Source organism: Oncorhynchus clarkii, chromosome 12 (genome assembly GCF_045791955.1).
Source record: "Oncorhynchus clarkii lewisi isolate Uvic-CL-2024 chromosome 12, UVic_Ocla_1.0, whole genome shotgun sequence".
Taxonomy (NCBI): domain Eukaryota; kingdom Metazoa; phylum Chordata; class Actinopteri; order Salmoniformes; family Salmonidae; genus Oncorhynchus; species Oncorhynchus clarkii.
The window spans coordinates 64715097-64732859 of NC_092158.1; the positions used below are offsets into that span (position 1 = coordinate 64715097).

The 17763-nt window shown below is 42.5% G+C and overlaps 30 non-coding genes across 30 annotated transcripts; all 30 read right to left on the reverse strand.

The window, feature by feature from the left end:
• Positions 1-34: 34 nt before the first annotated feature.
• trnas-uga (transfer RNA serine (anticodon UGA)) lies at positions 35-116 on the reverse strand. The gene has a single exon. It is a non-coding gene; the product is annotated as a tRNA-Ser (tRNA).
• Positions 117-323: 207 nt separating this feature from the next.
• On the reverse strand, positions 324-405 carry trnas-uga (transfer RNA serine (anticodon UGA)). The gene has a single exon. It is a non-coding gene; the product is annotated as a tRNA-Ser (tRNA).
• A 219-nt stretch (positions 406-624) lies between these two features.
• On the reverse strand, positions 625-706 carry trnas-uga (transfer RNA serine (anticodon UGA)). Its single transcript has one exon. It is a non-coding gene; the product is annotated as a tRNA-Ser (tRNA).
• Positions 707-924: 218 nt separating this feature from the next.
• trnas-uga (transfer RNA serine (anticodon UGA)) lies at positions 925-1006 on the reverse strand. Its single transcript has one exon. It is a non-coding gene; the product is annotated as a tRNA-Ser (tRNA).
• A 218-nt stretch (positions 1007-1224) lies between these two features.
• On the reverse strand, positions 1225-1306 carry trnas-uga (transfer RNA serine (anticodon UGA)). The gene has a single exon. It is a non-coding gene; the product is annotated as a tRNA-Ser (tRNA).
• A 219-nt stretch (positions 1307-1525) lies between these two features.
• trnas-uga (transfer RNA serine (anticodon UGA)) lies at positions 1526-1607 on the reverse strand. The gene has a single exon. It is a non-coding gene; the product is annotated as a tRNA-Ser (tRNA).
• Positions 1608-1989: 382 nt separating this feature from the next.
• Positions 1990-2071, reverse strand: trnas-uga (transfer RNA serine (anticodon UGA)). The gene has a single exon. It is a non-coding gene; the product is annotated as a tRNA-Ser (tRNA).
• Positions 2072-2410: 339 nt separating this feature from the next.
• Positions 2411-2492, reverse strand: trnas-uga (transfer RNA serine (anticodon UGA)). Its single transcript has one exon. It is a non-coding gene; the product is annotated as a tRNA-Ser (tRNA).
• Positions 2493-2703: 211 nt separating this feature from the next.
• trnas-uga (transfer RNA serine (anticodon UGA)) lies at positions 2704-2785 on the reverse strand. Its single transcript has one exon. It is a non-coding gene; the product is annotated as a tRNA-Ser (tRNA).
• A 218-nt stretch (positions 2786-3003) lies between these two features.
• On the reverse strand, positions 3004-3085 carry trnal-uaa (transfer RNA leucine (anticodon UAA)). The gene has a single exon. It is a non-coding gene; the product is annotated as a tRNA-Leu (tRNA).
• A 239-nt stretch (positions 3086-3324) lies between these two features.
• trnas-uga (transfer RNA serine (anticodon UGA)) lies at positions 3325-3405 on the reverse strand. The gene has a single exon. It is a non-coding gene; the product is annotated as a tRNA-Ser (tRNA).
• A 384-nt stretch (positions 3406-3789) lies between these two features.
• On the reverse strand, positions 3790-3871 carry trnas-uga (transfer RNA serine (anticodon UGA)). Its single transcript has one exon. It is a non-coding gene; the product is annotated as a tRNA-Ser (tRNA).
• Positions 3872-4089: 218 nt separating this feature from the next.
• trnas-uga (transfer RNA serine (anticodon UGA)) lies at positions 4090-4171 on the reverse strand. The gene has a single exon. It is a non-coding gene; the product is annotated as a tRNA-Ser (tRNA).
• A 218-nt stretch (positions 4172-4389) lies between these two features.
• trnas-uga (transfer RNA serine (anticodon UGA)) lies at positions 4390-4471 on the reverse strand. The gene has a single exon. It is a non-coding gene; the product is annotated as a tRNA-Ser (tRNA).
• Positions 4472-4690: 219 nt separating this feature from the next.
• trnas-uga (transfer RNA serine (anticodon UGA)) lies at positions 4691-4772 on the reverse strand. Its single transcript has one exon. It is a non-coding gene; the product is annotated as a tRNA-Ser (tRNA).
• A 218-nt stretch (positions 4773-4990) lies between these two features.
• Positions 4991-5072, reverse strand: trnas-uga (transfer RNA serine (anticodon UGA)). The gene has a single exon. It is a non-coding gene; the product is annotated as a tRNA-Ser (tRNA).
• A 239-nt stretch (positions 5073-5311) lies between these two features.
• Positions 5312-5393, reverse strand: trnas-uga (transfer RNA serine (anticodon UGA)). Its single transcript has one exon. It is a non-coding gene; the product is annotated as a tRNA-Ser (tRNA).
• Positions 5394-5777: 384 nt separating this feature from the next.
• Positions 5778-5859, reverse strand: trnas-uga (transfer RNA serine (anticodon UGA)). Its single transcript has one exon. It is a non-coding gene; the product is annotated as a tRNA-Ser (tRNA).
• A 219-nt stretch (positions 5860-6078) lies between these two features.
• trnas-cga (transfer RNA serine (anticodon CGA)) lies at positions 6079-6160 on the reverse strand. Its single transcript has one exon. It is a non-coding gene; the product is annotated as a tRNA-Ser (tRNA).
• Positions 6161-6897: 737 nt separating this feature from the next.
• trnas-uga (transfer RNA serine (anticodon UGA)) lies at positions 6898-6979 on the reverse strand. Its single transcript has one exon. It is a non-coding gene; the product is annotated as a tRNA-Ser (tRNA).
• A 209-nt stretch (positions 6980-7188) lies between these two features.
• On the reverse strand, positions 7189-7270 carry trnas-cga (transfer RNA serine (anticodon CGA)). The gene has a single exon. It is a non-coding gene; the product is annotated as a tRNA-Ser (tRNA).
• An 867-nt stretch (positions 7271-8137) lies between these two features.
• trnas-uga (transfer RNA serine (anticodon UGA)) lies at positions 8138-8219 on the reverse strand. Its single transcript has one exon. It is a non-coding gene; the product is annotated as a tRNA-Ser (tRNA).
• Positions 8220-9086: 867 nt separating this feature from the next.
• Positions 9087-9168, reverse strand: trnas-uga (transfer RNA serine (anticodon UGA)). Its single transcript has one exon. It is a non-coding gene; the product is annotated as a tRNA-Ser (tRNA).
• Positions 9169-9377: 209 nt separating this feature from the next.
• trnas-cga (transfer RNA serine (anticodon CGA)) lies at positions 9378-9459 on the reverse strand. The gene has a single exon. It is a non-coding gene; the product is annotated as a tRNA-Ser (tRNA).
• A 1339-nt stretch (positions 9460-10798) lies between these two features.
• Positions 10799-10881, reverse strand: trnas-uga (transfer RNA serine (anticodon UGA)). The gene has a single exon. It is a non-coding gene; the product is annotated as a tRNA-Ser (tRNA).
• A 1892-nt stretch (positions 10882-12773) lies between these two features.
• trnas-uga (transfer RNA serine (anticodon UGA)) lies at positions 12774-12856 on the reverse strand. The gene has a single exon. It is a non-coding gene; the product is annotated as a tRNA-Ser (tRNA).
• Positions 12857-14121: 1265 nt separating this feature from the next.
• trnas-cga (transfer RNA serine (anticodon CGA)) lies at positions 14122-14203 on the reverse strand. The gene has a single exon. It is a non-coding gene; the product is annotated as a tRNA-Ser (tRNA).
• A 1610-nt stretch (positions 14204-15813) lies between these two features.
• trnas-uga (transfer RNA serine (anticodon UGA)) lies at positions 15814-15896 on the reverse strand. Its single transcript has one exon. It is a non-coding gene; the product is annotated as a tRNA-Ser (tRNA).
• A 218-nt stretch (positions 15897-16114) lies between these two features.
• Positions 16115-16196, reverse strand: trnas-cga (transfer RNA serine (anticodon CGA)). Its single transcript has one exon. It is a non-coding gene; the product is annotated as a tRNA-Ser (tRNA).
• A 1135-nt stretch (positions 16197-17331) lies between these two features.
• On the reverse strand, positions 17332-17533 carry trnas-uga (transfer RNA serine (anticodon UGA)). The gene is made up of 2 exons: positions 17497-17533; positions 17332-17376 (listed from the first exon to the last, which is right to left on the reverse strand). It is a non-coding gene; the product is annotated as a tRNA-Ser (tRNA).
• Between the last annotated feature and the right edge of the window lie 230 nt (positions 17534-17763).

Consider the following 17763-nt stretch of genomic DNA (forward strand, 5'->3'; position numbering starts at 1 on the left):
TGATATGTTGCAAATAAAGACTGGTTTGTCAAAGCGCTGTGAGCAGGGTTCAAACCTGCGCGGGGAGAACCCATTGGATTTCAAGTCCAACGCCTTAACCACTCGGCCATCACAGCCTGCTACATTAAAAACCAGAACTTAACCAGTCGGCTATCTGATTCTGTACATTTTACTTCTGTAAAGACTAGATCTTCTACTGAAGAGCCTGTTTGAACTGTTTGTCAAGGAATTTTATTCTGACCACCTGAATCAATGCATTAAGCACACATCATCCATATCAAGTCTCCAATGACATGTTGCAAATAAAGACTGGTTTGTCAACGCGCTGTGAGCAGGGTTCGAACCTGCGCGGGGAGACCCCTTTGGATTTCAAGTCCAACGCCTTAACCACTCGGCCATCACAGCCTGCTACATTAAAGACCAGAACTTAACCAGTCGGCTATCTGATTCTGTACATTTTACTTCTTTAAAGACTAGACCTTCTACTGAAGAGTCTGTTTGAACTGTTTGTCAAGGAATTTTATTCTGACCACCTGAATCAAAGGACAGGTCCATGCATTAAGCACACATCATCCATATCAAGTCTCCAATGACATGTTGCAAAGAAAGACTGGTTTGTCAATGCGCTGTGAGCAGGGTTCAAACCTGCGCGGGGAGAACCCATTGGATTTCAAGTCCAATGCCTTAACGACTCGGCCATCACAGCCTGCCATATTAAAAACCAGGCCTTAACCAGTCGGCTATCTGATTCTGTACATTTTACTTCTGTAAAGACTCGACTTTCAACTGAAAAGCCTGTTTGAACTGTTCGTCAAGGAAAAAACAATATGAGCACTTGAATCAAAGGACAAGTCCATGCATTAGGCACATTATCCATATCATGTCTCCAATGATATGTTGCAAATAAAGACTGGTTTGTCAAAGCGCTGTGAGCAGGGTTCGAACCTGCGCGGGGAGACCCCATTGGATTTCAAGTCCAACGCCTTAACCACTCGGCCATCACAGCCTGCTAGATTAAAATCCAGGCCTTAACCAGTCGGCTATCTGATTCTGTACATTTTACTTCTCTAAAGACTAGACTTTCGACTGAAAAGCCTGTTCGAACTGTTCGTCAAGGAAAAAACATTCTGAGCACTTGAATCAAAGGACAAGTCCATGCATTAGGCACATTATACATATCATGTCTCCAATGATATGTTGCAAATAAAGACTGGTTTGTCAAAGCGCTGTGAGCAGGGTTCAAACCTGCGCGGGGAGAACCCATTGGATTTCAAGTCCAACGCCTTAACCACTCGGCCATCACAGCCTGCTACATTAAAAACCAGAACTTAACCAGTCGGCTATCTGATTCTGTACATTTTACTTCTGTAAAGACTAGACCTTCTACTGAAGAGCCTGTTTGAACTGTTTATCAAGGAATTTTATTCTGACCACCTGAATAAAAGGAGAGGTCCATGAATTAAGCACACATCATCCATATCAAGTCTCCAATGACATGTTGCAAATAAAGACTGATTTGTCAAAGCGCTGTGAGCAGGGTTCGAACATGCGCGGGGAGAACCCATTGGATTTCAAGTCCAACGCCTTAACTACTCGGCCATCAGAGCCTGCTACATTAAAAACCAGGCCTTGACCAGTCGGCTATCTAATTCTGTACATTTTACTTCTGTAAAGACTAGATTTTCTACTGAAAAGCCTGTTTGAACTCTTCGTAAGGAAAAAACATTATGAGCACTTGAATCAAAGGACAAGTCCATGCATTAGGCACTGCCTGCTACATTAAAATCCAGGCCTTAACCAGTCGGCTATCTGATTCTGTACATTTTACTTCTGTAAAGACTAGACTTTCTACTGAAAAGCCTGTTTGAACTGTTCGTCAAGGAAAAAACATTATGAGCACTTTAATCAAAGGATAAGTCCATGCATTAGGCACATTATCCATATCATGTCTCCAATGATATGTTGCAAACAAAGACTGGTTTGTCAACGCGCTGTGAGCAGGGTTCGAACCTGCGCGGGGAGACCCCATTGGATTTCAAGTCCAACGCCTTAACCACTCGGCCATCACAGCCTGCTACATTAAAGACCAGAACTTAACCAGTCGGCTATCTGATTCTGTACATTTTACTTCTGTAAAGACTAGACCTTCTACTGAAGAGCCTGTTTGAACTGTTTGTCAAGGAATCACAGCCTGCTACATTAAAAACCAGAACTTAACCAGTCTGCTATCTGATTCTGTACATTTTACTTCTTTAAAGACTAGACCTTCTACTGAAGAGTCTGTTTGAACTGTTTGTCAAGGAATTTTATTCTGACCACCTGAATCAAAGGACAGGTCCATGCATTAAGCACACATCATCCATATCAAGTCTCCAATGACATGTTGCAAATAAAGACTGGTTTGTCAAAGCGCTGTGAGCAGGGTTCAAACTTGCGCGGGGAGAACCCATTGGATTTCAAGTCCAACGCCTTAACGACTCGGCCATCACAGCCTGCTATATTAAAAACCAGGCTGTCGGCTATCTGATTCTGTACATTTTACTTCTGTAAAGACCAGACTTTCTACTGAAAAGCCTGTTTGAACTGTTCGTCAAGGAAAAAACATTATGAGCACTTGAATCAAAGGACAAGTCCATGCATTAGGCACATTATCCATATCATGTCTCCAATGATATGTTGCAAATAAAGACTGGTTTGTCAAAGCGCTGTGAGCAGGGTTCAAACCTGCGCGGGGAGACCCCATTGGATTTCAAGTCCAACGCCTTAACCACTCGGCCATCACAGCCTGCTACATTAAAAACCAGGCCTTAACCAGTCGGCTATCTGATTCTGTACATTTTACTTCTGTAAAGACTAGACTTTCTACTGAAAAGCCTGTTTGAACTGTTCGTCAAGGAAAAAACATTATGAGCACTTGAATCAAAGGACAAGTCCATGCATTAGGCACATTATCCATATCATGTCTCCAATGATATGTTGCAAGTAAAGACTGGTTTGTCAATGCGCTGTGAGCAGGGTTCGAACCTGCGCGGGGAAACCCCATTGGATTTTAAGTCCAACGCCTTAACCACTCGGCCATCACAGCCTGCTACATTAAAAACCAGAACTTAACCAGTCGGCTATCTGATTCTGTACATTTTACTTCTGTAAAGACTAGACCTTCTACTGAAGAGCCTGTTTGAACTGATTGTCAAGGAATTTTATTCTGACCACCTGAATCAAAGGACAGGTCCATGAATCAAAGGACAGGTCCATGCATTAAGCACACATCATCCACATCAAGTCTCCAATGACATGTTGCAAATAAAGACTGGTTTGTCAAAGCGCTGTAGCAGGGTTCGAACCTGCGCAGGGAGACCCCATTGGTTTTCATGTCCAACACCTTAACCACTCGGCCATCACAGCCTGCTACATTAAAAAACAGAACTTAACCAGTCTGCTATCTGATTCTGTACATTTTACTTCTTTAAAGACTAGACCTTCTACTGAAGAGTCTGTTTGAACTGTTTGTCAAGGAATTTTATTCTGACCACCTGAATCAAAGGACAGGTCCATGCATTAAGCACACATCATCCATATCAAGTCTCCAATGACATGTTGCAAATAAAGACTGGTTTGTCAAAGCGCTGTGAGCAGGGTTAACCAGTCTACTGAAGAGTCTGTTTGAACTGTTTGTCAAGGAATTTTATTCTGACCACCTGAATCAAAGGACAGGTCCATGCATTAAGCACACATCATCCATATCAAGTCTCCAATGACATGTTGCAAATAAAGACTGGTTTGTCAAAGCGCTGTGAGCAGGGTTCAAACTTGCGCGGGGAGAACCCATTGGATTTCAAGTCCAACGCCTTAACGACTCGGCCATCACAGCCTGCTACATTAAAAACCAGGCCTTAACCAGTCGGCTATCTGATTCTGTACATTTTACTTCTGTAAAGACTAGACTTTCTACTGAAAAGCCTGTTTGAACTGTTCGTCAAGGAAAAAACATTATGAGCACTTGAATCAAAGGACAAGTCCATGCATTAGGCACATTATCCATATCATGTCTTCAATGATATGTTGCAAATAAAGACTGGTTTGTCAAAGCGCTGTGAGCAGGGTTCGAACCTGCGCGGGGAGACCCCATTGGATTTCAAGTCCAACGCCTTAACCACTCGGCCATCACAGCCTGCTACATTAAAACCAGAACTTAACCAGTCGGCTATCTGATTCTGTACATTTTGCTTCTGTAAAGACTAGACCTTCTACTGAAGAGCCTGTTTGAACTGTTTGTTAAGGAATTTTATTCTGACCACCTGAATCAAAGGACAGGTCCATGCATTAAGCACACATCATCCATATCAAGTCTCCAATGACATGTTGCAAATAAAGACTGGTTTGTCAAAGCGCTGTGAGCAGGGTTCAAACCTGCGCGGGGAGACCCCATTGGTTTTCATGTCCAACGCCTTAACCACTCGGCCATCACAGCCTGCTACATTAAAAACCAGAACTTAACCAGTCTGCTATCTGATTCTGTACATTTTACTTCTTTAAATACTAGACCTTCTACTGAAGAGTCTGTTTGAACTGTTTGTCAAGGAATTTTATTCTGACCACCTGAATCAAAGGACAGGTCCATGCATTTAGCACACATCATCCATATCAAGTCTCCAATGACATGTTGCAAATAACAACTGGTTTGTCAATGCGCTGTGAGCAGGGTTCGAACCTGCGCGTGGAGACTCCATTGGATTTCAAGTCGAACGCCTTAACTACTCGGCCATCACAGCCTGCTACATTAAAATCCAGGCCTTAACCAGTCGGCTATCTAATTCTGTACATTTTACTTCTGTAAAGACTAGACTTTCTACTGAAAAGCCTGTTTGAACTGTTCGTCAAGGAAAAAACATTATGAGCACTTGATTCAAAGGACAAGTCCATGCATTAGGCACATTATCCATATCATGTCTCCAATGATATGTTGCAAATAAAGACTGGTTTGTCAAAGCGCTGTGAGCAGGGTTCGAACCTGCGCGGGGAGACCCCATTGGATTTCAAGTCCAACGCCTTAACCACTCGGCCATCACAGCCTGCTACATTAAAAACCAGAACTTAACCAGTCGGCTATCTGATTCTGTACATTTTACTTCTGTAAAGACTAGACCTTCTACTGAAGAGCCTGTTTGAACTGTTTGTCAAGGAATTTTATTCTGACCACCTGAATCAAAGGACAGGTCCATGAATCAAAGGACAGGTCCATGCATTAAGCACACATCATCCATATCAAGTCTCCAATGACATGTTGCAAATAAAGACTGGTTTGTCAAAGCGCTGTAAGCAGGGTTCGAACCTGCGCAGGGAGACCCCATTGGTTTTCATGTCCAACGCCTTAAACACTCGGCCATCACAGCCTGCTACATTAAAAACCAGAACTTAACCAGTCTGCTATCTGATTCTGTACATTTTACTTCTTTAAAGACTAGACCTTCTACTGAAGAGTCTGTTTGAACTGTTTGTCAAGGAATTTTATTCTGACCACCTGAATCAAAGGACAGATCCATGCATTAAGCACACATCATCCATATCAAGTCTCCAATGACATGTTGCAAATAAAGACTGGTTTGTCAAAGCGCTGTGAGCAGGGTTAACCAGTCTACTGAAGAGTCTGTTTGAACTGTTTGTCAAGGAATTTTATTCTGACCACCTGAATCAAAGGACAGGTCCATGCATTAAGCACACATCATCCATATCAAGTCTCCAATGACATGTTGCAAATAAAGACTGGTTTGTCAAAGCGCTGTGAGCAGGGTTCAAACTTGCGCGGGGAGAACCCATTGGATTTCAAGTCCAACGCCTTAACGACTCGGCCATCACAGCCTGCTACATTAAAAACCAGGCCTTAACCAGTCGGCTATCTGTTTCTGTACATTTTACTTCTGTAAAGACTAGACTTTCTACTGAAAAGCCTGTTTGAACTGTTCATCAAGGAATTTTATTCTGACCACCTGAATCAAAGGACAGGTCCATGCATTAAGCACACATCATCCATATCAAGTCTCCAATGATATGTTGCAAATAAAGACTGGTTTGTCAAAGCGCTGTGAGCAGGGTTCAAACTTGCGCGTGGAGACTCCATTGGATTTCGAGTCCAACGCCTTAACCTCTCGGCCATCGCAGCTTGCTATGGTAAAAACCAGTCCTTAACCAGTCGGCTATCTGATTCTGTACATTTTACTTCTGTAAAGACTAGACCTTCTACTGAAGAGCCTGTTTGAAACAGACATCATTGGTGAAAAATGGTAAACTTGATGGCACAACATTTTGATCTTATTGCGCCAAGTAACCTCGGTCCTTTCCAAAGCTGTGAAGGTTGCAGGTTTAATGTGCAAGTCAAAAACCTATGTGCAGAGAAAGTACAAGTGGACTATTCACTGAGAATAAGATTTTAAAAAGAGCAGAGAGACCCAATGGGGTTTCAAGTCTGAGGACATACCGACCTGTCTCTCAGAATTTCCATCATAAATCTAATACAAACAACAGACTCTGTACTGAAGAGACTATTTGAACTGTTTGTCAATGCAGATATACTCTGAGAACCTGAATCAAAGGACAAGTCCATGCATTTCTCCAATGACATGTTGCAAAGACTGGTTTGTCAAAGCGCTGTGAGCAGGGTTCGAACGTGCGCGGGGAAACCCCATTGGATTTCAAGTCTTTACAGGCCATCGCAGCTTGCAATGTTAAAAACCAGTCGGCTATCTGATTCTGTACATTTTACTTCTGTAAGAGTCTATTTGAACTGTTTGTCATTGCAGATATACTCTGAGCACCTGAATCAAAGTCCATGCATTTAGCACGCATTATTCATATCAAGTCTCCAATGACATGTTGCAAATAAAGACTGGTTTGTCAAAGCGCTGTGAGCAGGGTTCGAACCTGTGCGGGGAGACCCCATTGGACTTCAAGTCCAACGCCTTAACCACTCGGCCATCACAGCTTGCTACACTAAAAACCAGGCGGCTATCTGATTCTGTACATTTTACTTCTGTAAAGACTAGACCTTCTAGTGAAGAGCCTGTTTAAACTGTTTGTCAAGGAAAAAATATTCTGAGCACTTGAATCAAAGGACAAGTCCATGCATTTAGCACACATTATCCATATCAAGTCTCCAATGACATGTTGCAAATAAAGAATTGTTTGTCAAAGCGCTGTGAGCAGGGTTCGAACCTGCGCGGGGAGATCACATTGGATTTCGAGTCCAACGCCTTAACCTCTCGGCCATCACAGCTTCTCCTGTTACCGACAGACCCTTAACCAGTCCGCTATCTCGTTCTGTCCATTTTACCTCTAAAGTGACCAGATTATTGCTATTGAAGAGCCTACTTGAAACATTTGTCATGGAAGATCAATTCTGAGCACTTGAATCAAAGGACATGTCCAAGCATTATCCATATCAAGTCCCCAATGACATGTTACATTTAAAGACTGGATTGTCAAAGCGCTGCTCGCAGGGTTCAAACCTGCACTGGGCAACCCCCATGGATTTTGAGTCCAACGATTTAACCATTCTGCAATCACAGCTTTCTGAGGTACCTCACACAAGGACAAAAGTATCCAAATTCAACTGCCTAGTTGGATTTTTTTTCAAGCCAAGTTTAAAAAAAAGCAATTTTCTAAGCACTTCAATCGTTGCACGAGCACTTAAAGGTCTACTTTATCATCACCCAGTAAGCAGAGTTGAAAACTGTACAGGGAGAATACATTGGACTTCAATTACAATGCTTAAATCACTTAGCCATCACAGCAGTAGAACCTGAATCAAAGGACAAGTCCATGCATTTCTCCAATGACATGTTGCAAAGACTGGTTTGTCAAAGCGCTGTGAGCAGGGTTCGAACGTGCGCGGGGAAACCCCATTGGATTTCAAGTCTTTACCACTTGGCCATCGCAGCTTGCAATGTTAAAAACCAGTCGGCTATCTGATTCTGTACATTTTACTTCTGTAAAGACTAGACCTTCTACTGAAGAGTCTATTTGAACTGTTTGTCATTGCAGATATACTCTGAGCACGTGAATCAAAGTCCATGCATTTAGCACACATTATCCATATCAAGTCTCCAATGACATGTTGCAAATAAAGACTGGTTTGTCAAAGCGCTGTGAGCAGGGTTCGAACCTGCGCGGGGAGACCCCATTGGATTTCAAGTCCAACGCCTTAACCTCTCGGCCATCACAGCTTCTCCTGTTACCGACAGACCCTTAACCAGTCCGCTATCTCGTTCTGTCCATTTTACCTCTAAAGTGACCAGATTATTGCTATTGAAGAGCCTACTTGAAACATTTGTCATGGAAGATCAATTCTGAGCACTTGAATCAAAGGACATGTCCAAGCATTATCCATATCAAGTCCCCAATGACATGTTACATTTAAAGACTGGATTGTCAAAGCGCTGCTCGCAGGGTTCAAACCTGCACTGGGCAACCCCCATGGATTTTGAGTCCAACGATTTAACCATTCTGCAATCACAGCTTTCTGAGGTACCTCACACAAGGACAAAAGTATCCAAATTCAACTGCCTAGTTGGATTTTTTTTCAAGCCAAGTTTAAAAAAAAGCAATTTTCTAAGCACTTCAATCGTTGCACGAGCACTTAAAGGTCTACTTTATCATCACCCAGTAAGCAGAGTTGAAAACTGTACAGGGAGAATACATTGGACTTCAATTACAATGCTTAAATCACTTAGCCATCACAGCAGTAGAACCTGAATCAAAGGACAAGTCCATGCATTTCTCCAATGACATGTTGCAAAGACTGGTTTGTCAAAGCGCTGTGAGCAGGGTTCGAACGTGCGCGGGGAAACCCCATTGGATTTCAAGTCTTTACCACTCGGCCATCGCAGCTTGCAATGTTAAAAACCAGTCGGCTATCTGATTCTGTACATTTTACTTCTGTAAAGACTAGACCTTCTACTGAAGAGTCTATTTGAACTGTTTGTCATTGCAGATATACTCTGAGCACGTGAATCAAAGTCCATGCATTTAGCACACATTATCCATATCAAGTCTCCAATGACATGTTGCAAATAAAGACTGGTTTGTCAAAGCGCTGTGAGCAGGGTTCGAACCTGCGCGGGGAGACCCCATTGGATTTCAAGTCCAACGCCTTAACCACTCGGCCATCACAGCTTGCAACACTAAAAACCAGGCGGCTATCTGATTCTGTACATTTTACTTCTGTAAAGACTAGACCTTCTAGTGAAGAGCCTGTTTGAACTGTTTGTCAAGGAAAAAATATTCTGAGCACTTGAATCAAAGGACAAGTCCATGCATTTAGCACACATTATCCATATCAAGTCTCCAATGACATGTTGCAAATAAAGAATTGTTTGTCAAAGCGCTGTGAGCAGGGTTCGAACCTGCGCGGGGAGATCCCATTGGATTTCGAGTCCAACGCCTTAACCTCTCGGCCATCACAGCTTCTCCTGTTACCGTCAGACCCTTAACCAGTCCGCTATCTCGTTCTGTCCATTTTACCACTAAAGTGACCAGATTATTGCTATTGAAGAGCCTACTTGAAACATTTGTCATGGAAGATCAATTCTGAGCACTTGAATCAAAGGACATGTCCAAGCATTATCCATATCAAGTCCCCAATGACATGTTATAATTAAAGACTGGATTGTCGAAGCGCTGCTCGCAGGGTTCAAACCTGCACTGGGCAAGCCCCATGGATTTTGAGTCCAACGATTTAACCATTCTGCAATCACAGCTTTCTGAGGTACCTCACACAAGGACAAAAGTATCCAAATTCAACTGCCTAGTTGGATTTTTTTTCAAGCCAAGATTTTTTAAAAGCAATTTTCTAAGCACTTCAATCATTGCACCAGCACTTAAAGGTCTACTTTATCATCACCCAGTAAGCAGAGTTGAAAACTGTACAGGGAGAATACATTGGACTTCAATTACAATGCTTAAATCACTTAGCCATCACAGCAGTAGGAATCTAAGGAAATTGATGAGGAGAAAGCAGAAGTGGGCTATATGCTTCAAGCAAGTTAAGAACATGGGTGGGGAGACCCCTTTGAAATTCAGGTCCAACGTCTAAAGAACTTGGCCATTGCAGCTGTTGGAATGCAACTAAAGGGATTGGGATTTGGAAACAGACATCATTGGTGAAAAATTGTAAATTTGATGGCACAACATTTTGATCTTATTGCGCCAAGTAACCTCGGTCCTTTCCAAAGCTGTGAAGGTTGCAGGTTTAATGTGCAAGTCAAAAACCTATGTGCAGAGAAAGTACAAGTGGACTATTCACTGAGAATAAGATTTTAAAAAGAGCAGAGAGACTCAATGGGGTTTCAAGTCTGAGGACATACCGACCTGTCTCTCAGAATTTCCATCATAAATCTAATACAAACAACAGTCTCTGTACTGAAGAGACTATTTGAACTGTTTGTCAATGCAGATATACTCTGAGAACCTGAATCAAAGGACAAGTCCATGCATTTCTCCAATGACATGTTGCAAAGACTGGTTTGTCAAAGCGCTGTGAGCAGGGTTCGAACGTGCGCGGGGAGACCCCATTAGATTTCAAGTCCAACGCCTTTACCACTCTGCCATATGTTAAAAACCAGTCGGCTATCTGATTCTGTACATTTTACTTCTGTAAAGACTAGACCTTCTACTGAAGAGCCTATTTGAACTGTTTGTCATTGCAGATATACTCTGAGCACCTGAATCAAAGTCCATGCATTTAGCACACATTATCCTTATCAAGTCTCCAATGACATGTTGCAAATAAAGACTGGCTTGTCAAAGCGGGTGAGCAGGGTTCAAACCTGCGCGGGGAGACCCCATTGGATTTCAAGTCCAACGCCTTTACCACTCGGCCATCGCAGCTTGCTATGTTAAAAACCAGTCCTTAACCAGTCGGCTATCTGATTCTGTACATTTTACTTCTGTAAAGACTAGACCTTCTAGTGAAGAGCCTGTTTGAACTGTTTGTCAAGGAAAAAATATTCTGAGCACTTGAATCAAATCAAATCAAATCAAATGTATTTATATAGCCCTTCGTACATCAGCTGATATCTCAAAGTGCTGTACAGAAACCCAGCCTAAAACCCCAAACAGCAAGCAATGCAGGTGTAGAAGCACGGTGGCTAGGAAAAACTCCATAGAAAGGCCAAAACCTAGGAAGAAACCTAGAGAGGAACCAGGCTATGTGGGGTGGCCAGTCCTCTTCTGGCTGTGCCGGGTGGAGATTATAACAAAACATGGTCAAGATGTTCAAATGTTCATAAATGACCAGCATGGTCGAATAATAATAAGGCAGAATAGTTGAAACTGGAGCAGCAGCACAGTCAGGTGGACTGGGGACAGCAAAGAGTCATCATGTCAGGTATTCCTGGGGCATGGTCCTAGGGCTCAGGTCCTCCGAGAGAGAGAAAGAAAGAGAGAATTAGAGAGAGCATATGTGGGATGGCCAGTCCTCTTCTGGCTGTGCCGGGTGGAGATTATAACAGAACATGGCCAAGATGTTCAAATGTTCATAAATGACCAGCATGGTCGAATAATAATAAGGCAGAACAGTTGAAACTGGAGCAGCAGCACAGCCAGGTGGACTGGGGACAGCAAGGAGTCATCATGTCAGGTAGTCCTGGGGCATGGTCCTAGGGCTCAGGTCCTCCGAGAGAGAGAAAGAGAGAAGGAGAGAATTAGAGAACGCCCCTTTAGATTCACACAGGACACCAAATAGGACAGGAGAAGTACTCCAGATATAACAAACTGACCCTAGCCCCCCGACACATAAACTACTGCAGCATAAATACTGGAGGCTGAGACAGGAGGGGTCAGGAGACACTGTGGCCCACTCCGAGGACACCCCCGGACAGGGCCAAACAGGAAGGATATAACCCCACCCACTTTGCCAAAGCACAGCCCCCACACCACTAGAGGGATATCTTCAACCACCAACTTACCATCCTGAGACAAGGCTGAGTATAGCCCGCAAAGACCTCCGCCACGGCACAACCCAAGGGGGGGGCGCCAACCCAAATGAATCAAAGGACAAGTCCATGCATTTAGCACACATTATCCATATCAAGTCTCCAATGACATGTTGCAAAGAAAGACTGGTTTGTCAAAGCGCGTGAGCCTGCGCGAGGAGAATCAGATAGCCGACTGGTTAAGGACTGGTTTTTAATACATTAGGGTTCGAACGTGCGCGGGGAGACCCCATTAGATTTCAAGTCCAACGCCTTTACCACTCGGCCATATGTTAAAAACCAGTCGGCTATCTGATTCTGTACATTTTACTTCTGTAAAGACTAGACCTTCTACTGAAGAGCCTATTTGAACTGTTTGTCATTGCAGATATACTCTGAGCACCTGAATCAAAGTCCATGCATTTAGCACACATTATCCATATCAAGTCTCCAATGACATGTTGCAAATAAAGACTGGTTTGTCAAAGCGCTGTGAGCAGGGTTCGAACCACTCGGCCATCACAGCTTGCTACATTAGGGTTCGAACGTGCGCGGGGAGACCCTATTGGATTTCAATTCCAACGCCTTAACCACTCGGCCATCACAGCTTGCTAAATTAAAAACTAGGTAGCTATCTGATTCTGTACATTTTACTTCTGTAAAGACGAGACTTTCTACTGAAGAGCCTATTTGAACTGTTTGTCAATGCAGATATACTCTGAATCAAAGGACAAGTCCATGCATTTAGCACACATTATCCTTATCAAGTCTCCAATGACATGTTGCAAATAAAGACTGGCTTGTCAAAGCGCGTGAGCAGGGTTCAAACCTGCGCGGGGAGACCCCATTGGATTTCAAGTCCAACGCCTTTACCACTCGGCCATCGCAGCTTGCTATGTTAAAAACCAGTCCTTAACCAGTCGGCTATCTGATTCTGTACATTTTACTTCTGTAAAGACTAGACCTTCTACTGAAGAGCCTGTTTGAACTGTTTGTCAAGGAAAAAATATTCTGAGCACTTGAATCAAAGGACAAGTCCATGCATGAACCTCTTTATCCTACCCCCTCCTTTTTCGAACATTCTGTTAAAAATCGCGCAACTTTTCAGCGTCCTGCTACTCATGCCAGGAATATAGTATATGCATATGATTAGTATGTGTGGATAGAAAACACTCTGAAGTTTCTAAAACTGGTTAAATCACGGCTGTGACTATAACAGAGAGTGTGTTTCATCGAAAAGCGCAAGAAAAACTGCTCACTGAAATCTGAAAAAAGTATCCATGCGCCCCTTTCATGGATTATTTAAAGGAAACCAAATTTAATATGGAGACGGATGCAATTCCTACAGCTTCCACACGATGTCGCCAAAAACGTAATTTTCATTGACAAAAATCCATTGAGACATTACGAATAGATCCTTGATTCCATCCAGCCTACCTCAATCGATTTTGGAAGATTGAAAAATGAACACTGTTTTCTTTTGTAGCTGCTATTGAATACAGATCGCCCAGTGATCAATTTGATCGCTTATTAACGTTTACAAATACCTGAAGTTGGGTTATAAAAGTAGGTTGAAGTTTTTTGTCAAAGAATATAGGCAACTTATATCATTTTTAAACATGACGTTGCGTGTTGGAAGAGAGCTTTTTTTGTGATGCAGACAGGCCATACAAATGGATATTTTGGGCATTCATGGACGGATTTAATCGGGAAAAATACCAATTTGTGATGTTTATGGGACATATAGGAGTGCCAACAAAGAATATCATCAAAGGTAATGAATGTTTTATATTTTATTTCTGCGTTTTGGGTAGCGCCGGCTACTGCAAAATCTGTTGTTTACGTGTCGTGCTGGTATTTTGGGGGGTGCATGCTATCAGATAATAGCTTCTCATGCTTTCGCCGAAAAGCATTTTAAAAATCTGACTTGTTGGCTAGATTCACAACGAGTGTAGCTTTAATTCAATACCCTACATGTATATTTTAATGAACGTTTGAGTTTTAACGAGTACATTTAGCATTTAGCGTAGCGCATTTGCATTTCCAGGTGCCTACGTGAGACGCAGACGTCTCAAGTAGGAGCAAGGGGTTTTAAGCACATTATCCATATCAAGTCTCCAATGACATGTTGCAAATAAAGAATTGTTTGTCAAAGCGCTGTGAGCAGGGTTCGAACCTGCACGGGGAGACCCCATTGGATTTCGAGTCCAACGCCTTAACCTCTCGGCCATCACAGCTTCTCCTGTTACCGACAGACCCTTAACCAGTCCGCTATCTCGTTCTGTCCATTTTACCACTAAAGTGACCAGATTATTGCTATTGAAGAGCCTACTTGAAACATTTGTCATGGAAGATCAATTCTGAGCACTTGAATCAAAGGACATGTCCAAGCATTATCCATATCAAGTCCCCAATGACATGTTATAATTAAAGACTGGATTGTCAAAGCGCTGCTCGCAGGGTTCAAACCTGCACTGGGCAACCCCCATGGATTTTGAGTCCAACGATTTAACCATTCTGCAATCACAGCTTTCTGAGGTACCTCACACAAGGACACATGTATCCAAATTCAACTGCCTAGTTGGATTTTTTTTCAAGCCAAGATTTTTTAAAAGCAATTTTCTAAGCACTTCAATCATTGCACCAGCACTTAAAGGTCTACTTTATCATCACCCAGTAAGCAGAGTTGAAAACTGTACAGGGAGAATACATTGGACTTCAATTACAATGCTTAAATCACTTAGCCATCACAGCAGTAGGAATCTAAGGAAATTGATGAGGAGAAAGCAGAAGTGGGCTATATGCTTCAAGCAAGTTAAGAACATGGGTGGGGAGACCCCTTTGAAATTCAGGTCCAACGTCTAAAGAACTTGGCCATTGCAGCTGTTGGAATGCAAGTAAAGGGATTGGGATTTGGAAACAGACATCATTGGTGAAAAATGGTAAACTTGATGGCACAACATTTTGATCTTATTGCGCCAAGTAACCTCGGTCCTTTCCAAAGCTGTGAAGGTTGCAGGTTTAATGTGCAAGTCAAAAACCTATGTGCAGAGAAAGTACAAGTGGACTATTCACTGAGAATAAGATTTTAAAAAGAGCAGAGAGACCCAATGGGGTTTCAAGTCTGAGGACATACCGACCTGTCTCTCAGAATATCCATCATAAATCTAATACAAGCAACAGTCTCTGTACTGAAGAGACTATTTGAACTGTTTGTCAATGCAGATATACTCTGAGAACCTGAATCAAAGGACAAGTCCATGCATTTCTCCAATGACATGTTGCAAAGACTGGTTTGTCAAAGCGCTGTGAGCAGGGTTCGAACGTGCGCGGGGAGACCCCATTGGATTTCAAGTCCATCGCAGAGTTAAAAACCAGTCTAAGGACCAGTCGGCTATCTGATTCTGTACATTTTACCTCTGTAAAGACTAGACCTTCTACTGAAGAGCCTATTTGAACTGTTTGTCATTGCAGATATACTCTGAGCACCTGAATCAAAGTCCATGCATTTAGCACACATTATCCATATCAAGTCTCCAATGACATGTTGCAAATAAAGACTGGTTTGTCAAAGCGCTGTGAGCAGGGTTCGAACCTGCGCGGGGAGCCCCATTGGATTTCAAGTCTTAACCACTCGGCCATCACAGCTTGCTACATTAAAAACCAGGCGGCTATCTGATTCTGTACATTTTACTTCTGTAAATACAAGACTTTCTACTGAAGAGCCTATTTGAACTGTTTGTCAATGCAGATATACTCTGAATCAAAGGACAAGTCCATGCATTTAGCACACATTATCCTTATCAAGTCTCCAATGACATGTTGCAAATAAAGACTGGCTTGTCAAAGCTCGTGAGCAGGGTTCAAACCTGCGCGGGGAGACCCCATTGGATTTCAAGTCCAACGCCTTTACCACTCGGCCATCGCAGCTTGCTATGTTAAAAACCAGTCCTTAACCAGTCGGCTATCTGATTCTGTACATTTTACTTCTGTAAAGACTAGACCTTCTACTGAAGAGCCTGTTTGAACTGTTTGTCAAGGAAAACATATTCTGAGCACTTGAATCAAAGGACAAGTCCATGCATTAAGCACATTATCCATATCAAGTCTCCAATGATATGTTGCAAATAAAGAATTGTTTGTCAAGAAGCTGTGAGCAGGGTTCGAACCTACGCGGAGAGACCCCATTGGATTTCGAGTCCAACGCCTTAACCTCTCGGCCATCAAAGCTTCTCCTGTTATCGACAGACCCTTAACCAGTCCGCTATCTCGTTCTGTCCATTTTACCTCAAAAGTGACCAGATTATTGCTATTGAAGAGCCTAATTGAAACATTTGTCATGGAAGATCAATTCTGAGCACTTGAATCAAAGGACATGTCCAAGCATTATCCATATCAAGTCCCCAATGACATGTTACAGTTAAAGACTGGATTGTCAAAGCGCTGCTCGCAGGGTTCAAACCTGCACTGGGCAACCCCCATGGATTTTGAGTCCAACGATTTAACCATTCTGCAATCACAGCTTTCTGAGGTACCTCACACAAGGACAAAAGTATCCAAATTCAACTGCCCAGTTGGATTTTTTTTTCAAGCAAAGTAAAAAAAAAGAAGCTATTTTCTAAGCACTTCAATCGTTGGACGAGCACATAAAGTAAGGACAATTTAAATTGAAAGGAGATAGACCCAATTATTAAAGGTCTACTTTATCATCACCTAGTAAGCAGAGTTGAAAACTGTACAGGGAGAATACATTGGACTTCAATTACAATGCTTAAATCACTTAGCCATCACAGCAGTAGGAATCTAAGGAAATTGATGAGGAGAAAGCAGAAGTGGGCTATATGCTTCAAGCAAGTTAAGAACATGGGTGGGGAGACTCCATTGAAATTCAGGTCCAACGTCTAAAGAACTTGGCCATTGCAGCTGTTGGAATGCAAGTATTGGGATTTGGAAACAGACATCATTGGTGAAAAATGGTAAACTTGATGGCACAACATTTTGATCTTATTGCACCAAGTAACCTCGGTCCTTTCCAAAGCTGTGAAGGTTGGAAGTTTAATGTGCAAGTCAAAAACCTATGTGCAGAGAAAGTACAAGTGGACTATTCACTGAGAATAAGATTTTAAAAAGAGCAGAGAGACCCAATGGGGTTTCAAGTCTGAGGACATACCGACCTGTCTCTCAAAATTTCCATCTTAAATCTAATACAAACAACAGTCTCTGTAATGAAGAGACTATTTGAACTGTTTGTCAATGCAGATATACTCTGAGAACCTGAATCAAAGGACAAGTCCATGCATTTAGCACACATTATCCATACCAACTCTCCAATGACATGTTGCAAATAAAGACTGGTTTGTCAAAGCGCTGTGAGCAGGGTTCGAACCTGCGCGGGGAGACCCCATTGGATTTCAAGTCCACTGTTTGTCAAGGCAGATATACTCTGAGCACCTGAATCACTGGACAATTCCATGTATTAAGGACATTATCCATATCATGTCACCAAGGATATGTGGAGACCCCATTGGATTTCAAGTCGAACGCCTTAACCACTTGGCCATCACAGCATGGTATTTTAAAAACCAGTTCTTAACCAGTCGGCTATCTCATTCTGTACATTTTACTTCTGTAAAGACTCGACTATCTACTGAAAGAGCCAATTTGGACTGTTTTTCAAGGAATACATATTCTGAGCTCTTGAATCAAAGGAAAAGTCTATGCATTAAGCACTTCATCAATATCAAGTCACCAATGCTATGTTACAAATAAAGACTGGTTTGTCAATGTGCTGCGAGCA